This window comes from Hipposideros armiger, unplaced genomic scaffold (genome assembly GCF_001890085.2).
Source record: "Hipposideros armiger isolate ML-2016 unplaced genomic scaffold, ASM189008v1 scaffold_337, whole genome shotgun sequence".
NCBI classification, from domain to species: Eukaryota; Metazoa; Chordata; class Mammalia; order Chiroptera; family Hipposideridae; genus Hipposideros; species Hipposideros armiger.
This window is the reverse complement of record NW_017731687.1, coordinates 2,022,304-2,035,440: the sequence shown is the minus strand read 5'-3', so window position 1 is coordinate 2,035,440 and position 13,137 is coordinate 2,022,304. Positions and strand designations below refer to the sequence as shown.

At 50.6% G+C, this 13,137-nt stretch overlaps 1 long non-coding RNA gene across 1 annotated transcript in view; it reads left to right on the top strand.

Moving 5' to 3' along the window:
• The window catches only part of LOC109392590 (uncharacterized), a 69,389-nt gene that overhangs the window by 23,554 nt on the left and 32,698 nt on the right, over positions 1 to 13,137 (top strand). The window contains exon 3 of the long non-coding RNA XR_002126084.1: positions 6,869 to 6,960. This is a non-coding gene — a long non-coding RNA (uncharacterized LOC109392590). The remainder of the gene's footprint in view (positions 1 to 6,868; positions 6,961 to 13,137) is intronic.

The following is a 13,137-nucleotide window of genomic DNA, read 5'->3' as shown; positions in this document are numbered from 1 at the left end:
TGTCTCATTGGTTGGTTTGTCTTTGAGATTCTAGAGATCTGCTACAAGACATATTTATTTTTATTTACCCTAACTGCAATTTGTGATTCCTGAATCTGAGGATTTATATTTTTCAGCATTTCTGGAAAATTCTGTCATTATATATTTGAATATTACTCCTCCTGCTTTCTCCTTTCTTTCCTTCTGAAACTTGTGTTAACATTGTAGGACTGCCTCATTTTTTCTTCAGTGGCTTATAGCCTCTTTCATGTTCTCTAACTGTCTCTCTAAGTAACATTCTAAGTACAGTAAAACCTTGGATTACCAGTGACTTGGTTTGCAAGTGTTCTGCAAGACGAGCAAACATTTGTAATACATTTTAACTTGGTAAACTAGCGATGTCTTGCAATAAGAGTAGTTTGTTTTCGGAATGAATTATGCTCACAAACCAAGGTATTACTATATTTTCCTTCCAGTTTGCTACATTTTTCTGTAGCATGAAGACTATGTACCCACACTATTGAGACTCAAATTCAGGCCACGTGATCCTTCTGTGCTTGAATTTTATCATCTTTAAAGTGGGAATTACAATAATACCTACCCACCTAGTATTATTTTAAAGTAAATGAATCAATATGTAGATAAAACTCTTAGAGCAGTACTTGGCCCAGAGCAAGTGTTAGATAAAAGTTAAACATTAATTTAAGAATCTACTTTGTGGTCTCTAGCCAATAGTACTATTATTTGATGTTCTTGAAGACACTCTGCTGATTATATGTCATATGTCTCCACTCATAAAATGTTGTTTTCTTGGGAGTTCCGTAATCTTGGCCTCTGGAGCTTTATCTGGGGGAATCCTGTGTATCTTTGCTTCAGCCTCAAGGGCACAATAGGCTCAAGGATATCAGGAGTATCACTGGCCCAGGAGTATCAGGAGTACATTTGCCAGGGATTTCACTGGCTCAGGGCACCTTTGCCTGTTCATTTACTGACTGGAGTCTTGTGAGGCATTTGGATGGTATGAGCTCAACCCCAAATGCCCATGGGATACAGACCTGTGGTCACCTATTCTCAAGGGAGAGTCCACCAACCCCTCCCTCTGCCCACACACACACACCTAGAGCTCAGGCTAGGAAAGACTGGCCTCCTTGTGATCTCTTGTGCTTAAGGTCGAATTTTCCCCCCTGATCTACTCTTTCATTGAGGGAGTAGACCTTCAAGTGTCCTGGACTCTGTGGTGGTCTCAGGTCTAGGTCCTTGACTTTCTCTGCATTAGTGTTAACCCCACACACACTTTTTGGGGGGATGGGGGTGATTTTAAGCTAAGGCATGGACAAAGAATGTGCCAGCGATCAGTGTGGCTGAGAGGAGAACTCCCAGAGGAGAAAACGCTGATGGGGCAAAATAAGAGAGGACATTGGAGCCCGGACCAGGACCGAGGCGTTGGTCCCCAGGAAGCGGGGAGGTGGTGAAGTTCCTCTTTCAGGGGGGGGCACTGGATTTTTTTTTTTAAAAAAGGTCAGGTTCTTGTTGAGTTTTTCTCGAAAAGGGAACCTGCAAGAAAAAAAATTGTATTGATGATATTTGGTCAGAAATAAAGACAGTGGTGACATGGAAAGAATCAATTTGTTTGAAAGGTTCATGAATTTTGAACAACAGCCGCTGACACTTCCTGTGTGGTCACCAGGTGACACTCCTCTAAGCGCTCATTACTATTCTGTCATTTCATCTTTACAGCTACCCAGTGAGGCACTCCACTCTGACTATCCCTTCTTACAGATGAGGAAACTGAGGCACAGAGAGGTTAAGTAAGTCATCCAGGGGCTCAAGTGGAGAGGGGGTTGGTCCTGGAGTCCACTTCAGCCCCTACGTCATGTCATCTCCCCAGTTTTAGACAGAAAGGGGGGAGGCGGCCCCCGCTCTCTTCCCGCCTCTGCTCACCCTTTCTTTCCGCCTCTTCCTCCCCCCTACCTTCCCCTGATCTCCTGTTCCCATCCCTTCCCACTGCAGACTGGTTGCCAGGATCCCACAGTTTGGCTTTTTTTTTCCATCCTGAAGGGGGCTTTGACCCACCTCGGGCTCACTTCCATGTCTCCTAGGGCTGCCTGAGTGCCAGCCTTGAGAATGGGGTCGTTGGTGTGGGTCCAGGTGAGAAAAGACATCACTGCTGTCTGGCCCATTTCCCATGAGCACCTGAGCCCTGCGTGGAGTTGCCGCTAAAGGACCAAAACTGCCCCTGCCTCCCAGTTCATTCCTGCCAGACACTGAGCCAGTCTGGGCTGGCCGAGTGTGGGTGCTGGGGACACACGGATGAAAGAGACAGCACCAGCCCTCAGGGGCCCCAGTCACATGAGCAAGTAATTGGAGTGTAGCCTGATGTGATGGATGTGTGTTGGGAGAGTAGGGGTCAGGGAGGTCCTCCAGCAGCAGATGGAGACTATGGGGTGGGGGTGGGGCGTGGCAGGCAGGAGCTGCCCTTCACAGAGGCTGGAGAAGTAGAAAAAGCCCCAGTCGCAACGTTCTGGGAGGGGTGGCTTCGGGAATTGGGATCTTCTACCACAGTCAGTAGGGAGCCATCCAGAGTTTTCAAGCAGGGCACCAATAGCGTATATTTGTGTCCTGTGAAGCTAACTTTAAAAAGGACTTTTTACAAAGTATTTTCAGGTGCATCACTGCATCTGACCCTTCCTCTGCCCTCTGTGAGTGAGGAGGGTCGGTAAGACAAGCCCCAGCTCACAGGCGAGTACCCTGCGCTGCAGAAGCTGAGAGGAGCTGCCAGTGGCTTACAGTCCCACAGCACCAGGCTCGGCAGGACCTCTCACCTCGGAGCTCCTGGTCCCTGGTTTGGGGCTGCTCTTCTAAGGGGGAAACTTATTTACAAAAGCTGTAGAGCAGAGTTTGAAAGGATAACATTTCGTGGTCGTGATAAGAATATTTCTGCCGTTTGCTGAGTACCTGCTGTACGCCAGGAGCTGCCGTGCATGTCACAAATGCATCATCTGTGACCATCTTTGAACTAGTGATAGTCTCATCTTGCAGCGAAGGAAGCCGAGGTCCCAGAGGGTTCAGCTCCTGTCTATCTGGTTGCAGATCTGGGAGTTCAATCCAGCTGTCTCCGTCTTTAGCTGCTGTGACCCTCCCGCCACCGTCTGCTGCCTTCCTGCCTTCTCCAGGCTGACGATCAACTTGGGTCCAGACTGGGCCCCTGGACAGCACCAGGCCAGCTCTCACCCTCTCCCTCTGCCCCTCTTTGATGGTTGGATTCCCTAAAGGAGCCCAGCCTAGTTGCTCACGTGGGTGCTCTCTAAATGCCAAGGAAGGAAGGTGCTAGAGTGGAAACGATACTCGTCTGCTCTTTGGGGGCATTCGGCCAAGAACTGTGAGCACAGAGCATCTGCCTGTGAAGACAGGTGGCTGCTGGGCTAGTACCTGGCAGGTTACTAAGTTACACCTGCCATCCTGACCCGGGAGCATTGGCAGGAGTCCAAGCACTGGGCAGAAAGGAGCCCTCCATGAAGGGGCAGGTGTTGGAAAGAGTTTAGCATTTGGGGGCCATGTGGCAACTCTCTCTAAATATTCACTGAGTGACTATATCATTGCGTGGCTTTTAATCTGGTTTTCTGTGTCGCCTGGCACAATTTGACTCCCTTCTCAGCCTCAGTCTCCCCTCTTCCAGGTGCTCTGTATATATTTTCTTGAATAAATGAACCGAGGGAAGAAATGACATCCAAGAAGACAATGACCACACAGGGTGTGCATTCTGAGTTAAAGCCCAAGTCTCCAGCCAGGAGATGAGTGGGTGGGTGGAGGGAGCAGGCACGCGTGATCTGAGAAGACTTCCTGGAGGAGGTGGACAGGAGGCATCCTCCTGCAGAGACAGCAGAGCAGGGCCATCCCAGCCGCAGGTGAGGGCTTTTCTGTTAGAAGGATGGAGAGAAGAGAGCAAAGCCGGAGCATGGTGTTTGGAGGGTGGAAATGTGGGGGATTCAGAGCCAAAGGGGCAGGTTTTTAATTCTGTTTGGCTTCTGAAGAGCTGCATAACCTCTGAAAATGGCTCTTCGTTTCTAAGCCTTTTTCCTCTTCTGAGAAATGAGAATGATGATAAATCATTCCTTCTTCTCCCACGGCAGACTGAGTGAAAAGTCTTGGCTGATGTGAGGCTGTGTTTCTCCACCCAGGAAACCACACGCCACCCCTCCCCGCTCCATTCAGACCCCTTAAGAGAGACCCCATGGTGGGTGTTCAGACGCTGCCTCTGTTTCTCTTCGCTTTGCCAAGGTCATGGGAACACACCAGCCAAGCAGCCCGGACAGCAAGGCCCCAGGGGGCCCCTTCCCAGGGTATTACTCGGTCCGAGGCACTGACAGGGATGGAGTCCAGTGTGTGGGGTGGCGCTTTAATTCTAGTTGCGTTGGAAGAGATCCAGGCACTTTCGCTTCCTGGCAAGTGTGCCAGCTGGGCCTGAATGGTTTCGCTCACTCACGCACGAGGCATGGATTCATTCCCGTCCAGGGCTGTCCCTCACTGCTTTCCTTCCCCTGTCCCCTCCCCACCTCTCTCATTCCATTTATGCCTTTCAATATTTTTTGGAGCACCTGGCAGGCCCCGGCCAGGCATCCTGGCCAGCAGAGTTGAATCTCAACATCATCCCTGCCCTCCAGGGGCTCACATGCTGCCAGGAGAGACAGACGCTGGCGTTGATTGCAGCCACGGAAACTGTGAACATGTTTGTGCGCGCTCGTCGGGGGATGGCCCAGGTTCTGGAGGGGGCAGCCAGACCGCCCCAGGTGGGGTGGGGTTGGGGGAGCCTCTTGCTCTGTGTATCCCATATACAAAGCTGTTGCACCTGTCCCCACCAAGTGACATGGACAGGGGCTGCTCAAGTACATGTGGATTAAAATTGTTAAAATTGTCTAATATTTCGAGGTCGATTCTCCTAGCGACTTACAAGGTGGCCAAATGGAAGAAAAAAAAAGTTTGCAGATGGCTTGAGCCAATAGCTGAAGCCAGAGTCAGTCTGAAGTGATAGAAAAACGAGCCCCAGACAGGACCAGGGCGTCGAGGTTATCCCAACAGCACCTGGCATGTGATAAACACTCCATAACATTGGCTCTCGTTGCCAGTCGCTCTTTTCCAAAGAAATGGAAGGTGCACAGACACAACCAATCTAGTGTTGCCACTGAAGGGAGGGTGATCTGAGGCCCAGGGGCAGCACCTTGAATGAGGTCCCGCAGTCATGGAGCTGTGACAGGGGACGGAGCCCAGATCCCTGATTCTCTGCCCTGCACCCCCGCCCCCAACCATACAGGGCAGCCGCTGCTGAGACCCAACAGTTTCCATATCTACACAAGGTTGTCATCATCCCTGGAGGTGTCACCTGAAGCCCATAAACCCAGGAGCTGACTCTAAAGGCCATAAATATTCATGAGGCTATAAACCTATCGCGGAAAAGTCATCTGAAACTTGACTTCTCCGGTAGCGCCCAATAAAGGTTGTTCACTGTGGGGTAGCTAATATTTAAAGCTGCTTATTGTCACAACAGCCCTTAATGATCAAGCATCATCAACACTTAATTACCCTTTATGAGATTATAGCAGAATGAGGTAATTGGATCATGCACTTGAACTTTTAACTCGGTCGCATTTATATGGCGGTGTATGCAGGCGGAGAATTTCCTAAGTGCCCTTTGGATTTGACTCACCCAGAGCACTGGGCAGCTTAGAGCTTGCGGCTGCTGCCATATTTACTCAGGATGGGCTTAATTTACAGAAGCTTCATCTCCCTGAATTTCTCACTTGTATTTTTCTGTTTATAAGACGTGAATTAGAAATTTCCTCTCCCTTTTCCTTCTGTCCTTTTGCTTCCAGCACAAGTCACTGTTATTAAAATACAATCCACTTCAGAGTCAGTTCTCTTGGGCTTCTCAAAAGTATATATTTCATATTGGACATAAAAAAGCAAGAAAGGCAAGAAAATGTATTCTTATTCCATAAGGAGAAAGTGCTCGCTTTTGCAAAACAAAATGTAAGTTCGAGCTACCTGGGCTGTTGGGTTTGGGATAAAGGGATATTTACATAACTTCCAGCCTTTGAAATAATGCAGTGAAAAAAACAGGGCTTGGAAAAGCAGTCTGCTGGCAGATGAGCTGGCAGCCTGGAGTTGTTCACACCCTTTGGCTCGGTGGTAATTTACTTGGTTGATCAATGAGACACAGATAGAACTAATTGCACAGTTTATCACAGTATGATTTTTAACAGCCAGTTATTAGAAACAATAAATGTCTAACTGCAGGAAACAGTTGAGTCAATGATGATAATATTCCCTCCGTGCAATATTGGCCATTTAACATTCATGCATTTATTGAGTGCCTACTGTGCGCCAAGGACAGTGTTAGGAGGTGGGTAGACAATGATGAACCAACAGATGACGCTGCTGTTAACGGTGGCTGCTACGAACACAAACACGCTTTGAAGAAATCGTATAACGCTAAGTCAAAGCCCCCTGTGAAATTCGATCTTGACTCTGCTGAAAACACACACACCCACACACACCCACACACACACACACACACACACACACGTGGTTTCTGGGAAGGTGACTTATTTCCTTTTTTAAAAACATCTATTTCTCCAAATACCTTTGTTTTTATCGATTTCTCCAATATCATTAAGCTGTGCGTAGCACTTCTATAGTGGGGGAAAACCAGTTTTAGAAAGCATTCTGACATATGAGTTTGGAGGTGCTAAGTAGTAGGAATTGTGTCTGTATGTTGGAAAGTGTCCTGCACTGTGAGAAGGGCTCCCGGGGCCCAGGGAGATGTTTTGTCACAGGGACGTGTGCAGGGAGCTTGTGCCTCCAGCTCATGCTGTGCCAACCCCTCTCCCCCCAGGAGCCCATGGAGGACCTGGCCTTCTCCGTTCCTGTCCATGCTGCACGCGGCCCTGCCAGCTGGCTTCCCCACGGCACTCAGTTAAAACAAAGGTACTCCATCATCTGCTCCATGCACTCCCCGGTGGCAGAGCTCACCGCTGCTGTCTGCGGTAGCTGTCCATGTGTGCATGTGCGAGCGCGTGCATGTGTGCATGCGCACGTGTGTGTTTGTGAGACAACAAGACAGATCCAGCCCACCAAAGGGCTTTGTTTACTGCTTTCGCCTTTGACCTTGTAAGATTAAATACTGTACAGTTTGTATTCCAGGGCCCTGCATATGGTAGACACTCACTGAATATAAAATGAATTAAGACACATTGCTCAGGGAAATGTTGAAAAAGGTTTTTATTTCTATTTTTGACTTAATGAGCTCCACCTCAATTAAATTATCAGGCGTATTACGAACTGTTAGTGTTTATAGAAGACTATAAGCTTTATGTTCCTTAATATTGCAAGTTCCATGTGTTCATTTCAACTCCGCATTGGCAGACCTCTCCAATGAGCTGTAATCGGGACTCGGAGATAACTGAGGCAGGCCCTCTTGACCTGACAGAGCTCAGGGTTCACTCACGTGACAATGGTCCACAATGGTGACAATGTGTGATGAGTGCTGAAGGCAGAGTAGGTTGCTGGCCCAGCAGGGGCTGGTCGGGGTCAGCAGTGTAGTTGAGGATGGTTTCCTGGAGGAAGCCACGTCTAAGCTGAAACATGAAGACTGGGTTGTTGTTATCAGGCAAAAGGCAGGGGTAGAAATCGAGAAAGTTCTAGGCAAAGGAAACAAACTGGGCAAGGGCCTGCAGCTAGAAAGACGGGGAGTAGTCAAGTGTGGTTGGAGGGGCGTTGTCAGTGGTCAGCGATGGGGTGCAGAAGGCAGCAGGGTCTGCAGGGCACCTGCCTTTGAGGTGCGGGGTCCCAATGGTGGCGCTAGACACATGCGGCCATCAGATCGTTGCCATGAGACCTGTTTTTGAGCCCTGATTACTGAGTCGCCTCCAGATGACCAGACCTTTGGCTCCCAGGCACAGCTGGCTATGGGGAGACTGCACAGCCAGTCCATCTCTGCCTACCTCTGCCCTGAGTGGTTGTTTTTCATATGCTCGTGGCCATCAGAGAAACATGCCTCTGCTGCTTGTCTGCCTTCTCCTTCCAGAATGGAGATCTGAGAGCAGGACCGCTGTGCATCTCACCAGAAATGCTGGCGTGTAGAAAGCACCCGTAAAATATTGATTGAATGAATGAGTGAGTGAATGAATGAATGACTGTGAATGGGCGAATGGGCGACGGAGGCGCTGCGGCTCTCCTGGGGACCCGAGAGCAGGTGTCCCGGTTGTGTGGGAAACACAGAGCTGGCAGAGTGAGTGGTGGTTGGGAGTGGCAGTGGGGGTTCTACAAACAAGCTGGTGTACTTCAACCTGCTTATTTAGAGTCGTTCTGCCTCTGGCTCAGAAATGTGGTCTATAGATCAGAAGGTATTGATGCTCTGCTGGGTCACCCACTTCAGAAAAAATGCAGGTAAAATTCACATAACATAAAATTCATCACTTTAACCATTTTGAGGTTTACAATTCTGTGGCTTTTCGTATGTGCTATTGTACAGCAATCACTGACATCTAATTTCAGAACATTTGTATCATCCTAAAAAGAAACCCATGCCCATGTGTAGCAGCCGGTCCCCAGTCCCCCCGGGGGCCCCCGGCTCCCGGCAACCATTCATCTGCTTTCTGTCTCTGGGGATTTGCCCCTCTGGACATTTCACAGAAATGGAATCGTACGGTTCATGGCCTTTTGTGTCTGACTTCTTCACTTAGCACGCGGTTTCAGGGTCCAGCCACGTGGCAGCGTGTGTCAGTGCTTTCTTTTTATGGTTGAATAATAACCCATCGTACGGATCGGCCACGTTTTGCTTATCCCTTCGTCAATTGATGGACATTTGGGTTGTTTCTATTTCTTGGCTGTTGTGAAGAGTGAAGTTACCAAATTAATACGTGCTCATTTTAGAAATGTAAACCTTACAGAGGGCATTTAAGATCTTGCTTCCCAGCAGTTGTCATCAGTTTGGGCTCAAATAAATGCTTATAAAAATTGAAAAAAAAATGTAAACCTTACAGAAATATTACAGTAAAAGGGGAGTTCCCTGGAGCCCCACCTCCCAATTATCATTAACCCGAGGAGGGCTCTGCTTTACAACCTAACCTGTCTACTCTTCAGGTCTTTCTCTACATGAGAACTTTCCATGAGGCTTAGCTCCTCCCAGTACCCCCCGCCCCAGCACCCAAGACCTCCTTCTCAGCTGCCCTCACCTGGCTGACTCCAGCTCTCCTTCAGCCCCGACCTGAAGTGTTGCCACCTCTGGGCGCCATCCTGGCTCCCAGGGAGGAACCCTGCCCTGTCCTCACCCCTCAACCCTGGTGTACATGTCGTCCCTCTTCAGTCTCCCCCACAAGACCACGGGCTCCCAAGGCCAGGATGACACACCGCTGTCTCTGCAGCTTCAGGCCCTCGTGCTCAGAAAGTTCTTTGCAGAAACTAAATGTTGGTGGGATATGCAGGTCAGAGACATGTTGCCATAGAAACCCAATGTTTGGATGCCTAGGACAGGGACCCGTCTGTTTGCTGCAGCCACCCTTCTCTCAGCATCTCTGGTGACAGCCTGGTTGCCTGTGGGGTGGTCCCTGCCAGAACCTCCATTGGTGCAGCCCTCCCCATGAGGTGACCATTGGCCCACCAGCCCTATGGCCTTGGGTCAAGGTTATATTCTAGTTTTCAGGCCGCAGAAAGAACAGTCCCCATGTCCCACACAAGCCCCTGTGCCCCCACAGCCCTTCTGTCTGGAATAGTTATGGGGACCCTGGGTCTTGGACGTCCATCAACACCCCTCCCCAGTTTACCTCATTTCGTCTCAGGGGAAGGGGGCTGTGTTTCTGCCACTGCTGTCCCCACCCGCCGTGTCTTACAAACTCCCTCATCTGCGCCTGTCTCTCCTTCGTCATCCCGTCACCACTGGTTCCTTTGCTTCAGCCCAAACACAAACCGAAAGAACAGGTCCCAACGTCCCTCAGTCTCTGCTTCTCTGTCACACTGGCAGAGTCTGCGCTCACGGCGCCCGCTGCGTCCCGGCTCGCCCGGCCCCCTCTACGCACCCTGCCTGGCTTCTCCCTGCAACCCCACTGGTCAGACGCTGCTCCCACCCAGGTCTCCGTGGGGCAAACCCAGAGACCACGTCCTGGTTTTGTGTGCGTGGCCTCTGACCCCACTGGTGCTAGAATCCCTGCTCAGAATGCTCTCTGCCCTGGCCCCGCGACGCCATCCTCTCCTGCTTCACTTCCCGCCTGTGGAATCCCCAAACCTCCTAAACGCTCTTTGGCCTGGGGTTTCGTCTTTGGCCTGGCGAGTGGCTCCAGGCCCACCTCCCTCCAGGCCAGACCACCTTCCTGTTCCTTTATCGGCCTCTGTCTGAGTCCTGCTCAGACATTCCTGTGCTCCAGGTCCGTGGCTGGGGCAGCCTCTGGCCCCTTCCCTCCCTCCCTGAGGGAGGTGGCCTGGCCGCTGTGATGGGGGGACACGGCTGACGTCCGGGGCCGGGCCCCTGCTCCTCTGTGCTGATGGGCGGGCTCTCGCTGGCCTTTCCCACACCTGCTGAGCAGAGGTAACCCCTAGAGGCTGTTTCCTCATCTGTCAAAGGGGGTGACAGTTAATCGCCTCCCTGTAGGCTGTTGAGATGCTGTGCAGACCCCCGGCTCCTCGCGGGACACTGGAGAGTCCAGACCCCACCGAGACCCCGAGAGCGCCTGGCCTGCTCGCCCTCCCAGCCCCCGCAGTGGTTCCTGCCCCTTTGGGCTTCTCATCTAGAAGCTCCTACTTGTCCCCTAGACCCAGCGCAAGAGTCACGGCCTCTGTGGAGCTTTCTTTCTACCTCTGGCTGCATGCGAGTTGGCCCCTCCGGCCTCTGCCTCCACGGCCGTGGGGCACACCCCGCCCTCTCACCCCAGTTGCCCCCTACCAAAGACCGTTGAACAAATCGTGTTCATTGTTCCGTGAGACAAGAGAACACATCCCCTGGGATACATGGGTATCTCAGTTAGAGGGCGCTAGAAGCCTGACTGTAGGATTTAGTTTTGTGCAATGTCATTTTGGGGAGGTATCAAGGAAAAAGGGCTTTGTTGTGGATTGGATGCAGTCAGGAAGCTGGGGTATGATTGGGCATCTCAATAAAGCTTATCTCGAGGAGGGAAGACTCCTCGAGGAACGTCCAGATGCCATTGGTGAAGCAGCAGCCCTCGCAGTCATCAGTGAGTCAGGCAGAATAGCATTCCCCAAAGGTGTCCACACCCTTATCCCCAGGACCTGTGAGCGCTTTATGTTCTGTGGCAAGGCGGAACTAGGTTGCTGATCAGCTGACCTTAGATAGGGAGATCGCCCTGGGTCATCTGCGCAGGCCCAAGGTCACCACAAGATCCTTAAATGTGGAAGAGGGAGGCAGAATGACAAAGACCGGACCAGCCACCGCTGGCTTTGAAGATGGACGAAGGGGCTGCGAACCAAGGAATACGGGCACCTCTAGAAGCTGGGAAAGGCAGGAAACAGGTTCTCCCCTGGCGCCTCCAGAGGGAACAGGCTCTGCCGGCACCTGGACTTTAGCCAGTGGGCTGGTTTCCGGCTCCAGCCTTCAGAGCTGTAGAGCATTAATGTGTGTTGTGTTAAAGCGCTGTTTGTCGTGAGTTAGAGCAGCACAGGAAATACGTGCGGCCAGGATGCGGGATGTTTGGTCACGCCTGTGGTTTGCACAGTGGCCTTGTTTTAGTCTGTGAAGATGATGAAATGGTCTCGTTCCTGGTCTCACGTCATCTCAGGCCCAGAGGAGCCTGGTCTGATACTGACGCTCTACAAGATCGGTTATGTCACCAGGAGCACACGGTGACTGTGAGTGCTGGCCAGCTCCGGCCACCGGCCACTGACCGCACAGGTCAGCTCTTGTTCTCGGGCTGCAGGTTTTCTCACTGCCTTGTGACTATTTACCACCTGTTCCCTTGCTCTGGTGGTCTTTCTGTGGAGGGACCACCCCCCAACTGTTACAGCCTGAGTATTTAGCTTGTAGTTGCTGTCACCTGGACATCTCTGGTGACAGGGAATGTGCTATGGCCAGCCCCAAGCAGCCTCGTTCATTTCAAAAGAGATTTAACTCTCAGAAAAATCTTCATTCTTCAGAACTGAAGTCATCTTTCTCAGGGTCCATGAGGATAAGCATATAGACAACAAAATTCAAATAGTATCAAGTCTAGAGATGCATTTCATTTATGCTGCTTGCACGGATGTCTCCATGTGTCTGGTTCATTTCTACTTTCCACACGTCGCCTCCCTGCTGGGTGCTGAGCCCTGAGCTGGAGGCACAAAGTCTTAAAGCTGGAGCTGCCTGACGCTTGTCAAGCATCAGGTAAGCGTCCCCATCACACTCTCGCAAACGCACAATCCCCAGATGGCATATGGCCGGGGGGCAGGAACCTGGTGGATAATAATAGTAGGTCCTACGGGATTGTCAGAAGTAGCAAAGCCGTATTAGGACAGTATTAAATTGGTACTAAATGAGGATGCAACTAATAAAATCTGTCAAGTGCCAGGCTCGGCGCTCGGCCCTGAGTTAGCGCTCAGTCAGTGCTTCCTATCCTCGTTGCCATCATCCTTGTTGTCATTATTACTAGATTTGGAGACAGAACAGGGTTCGAATCCCAACCCCACCAGTGGCTCACTAGCTGTGTATCCTCAGGCAAGGTGCTCAACCTCCCTGAGTATCAGTTTCTCATCTGTAAAGCAGGAATTATAGTTATTACCTGGCATTATCTATAATTGCCAGCAATGATCTCATTGTTGCTGAGCTCATTCAATTACACATGTAAAAGTAAACATATTCCCAGCATGTGTCAGACAAGCAGCACACGAGGGCTCATGTAAAACACTGTTCCCTTCTCGCCCGTAACAGGAAAATCACGAAAACCCTCGAGAGGTTGATCGCCCCTCCCTCGCTCTTGGCGGAGTTGTGTGAGAGCCCAGGGAGATAATGTGTGGGAAGTGGTTTGTAAATGCTAAAGTGCTATCAACATGCTCATAACGATTATGACTAATTAAAATTTAGGGCAGCCTGGAGAGCAGCATGGTGTGAGGTGGCGCTCGATTCTCCTGCCTTCAGAGGGTCTTTCAGAGACAGAGAGTGAGAAAACAGTCACAGGGAGTGTG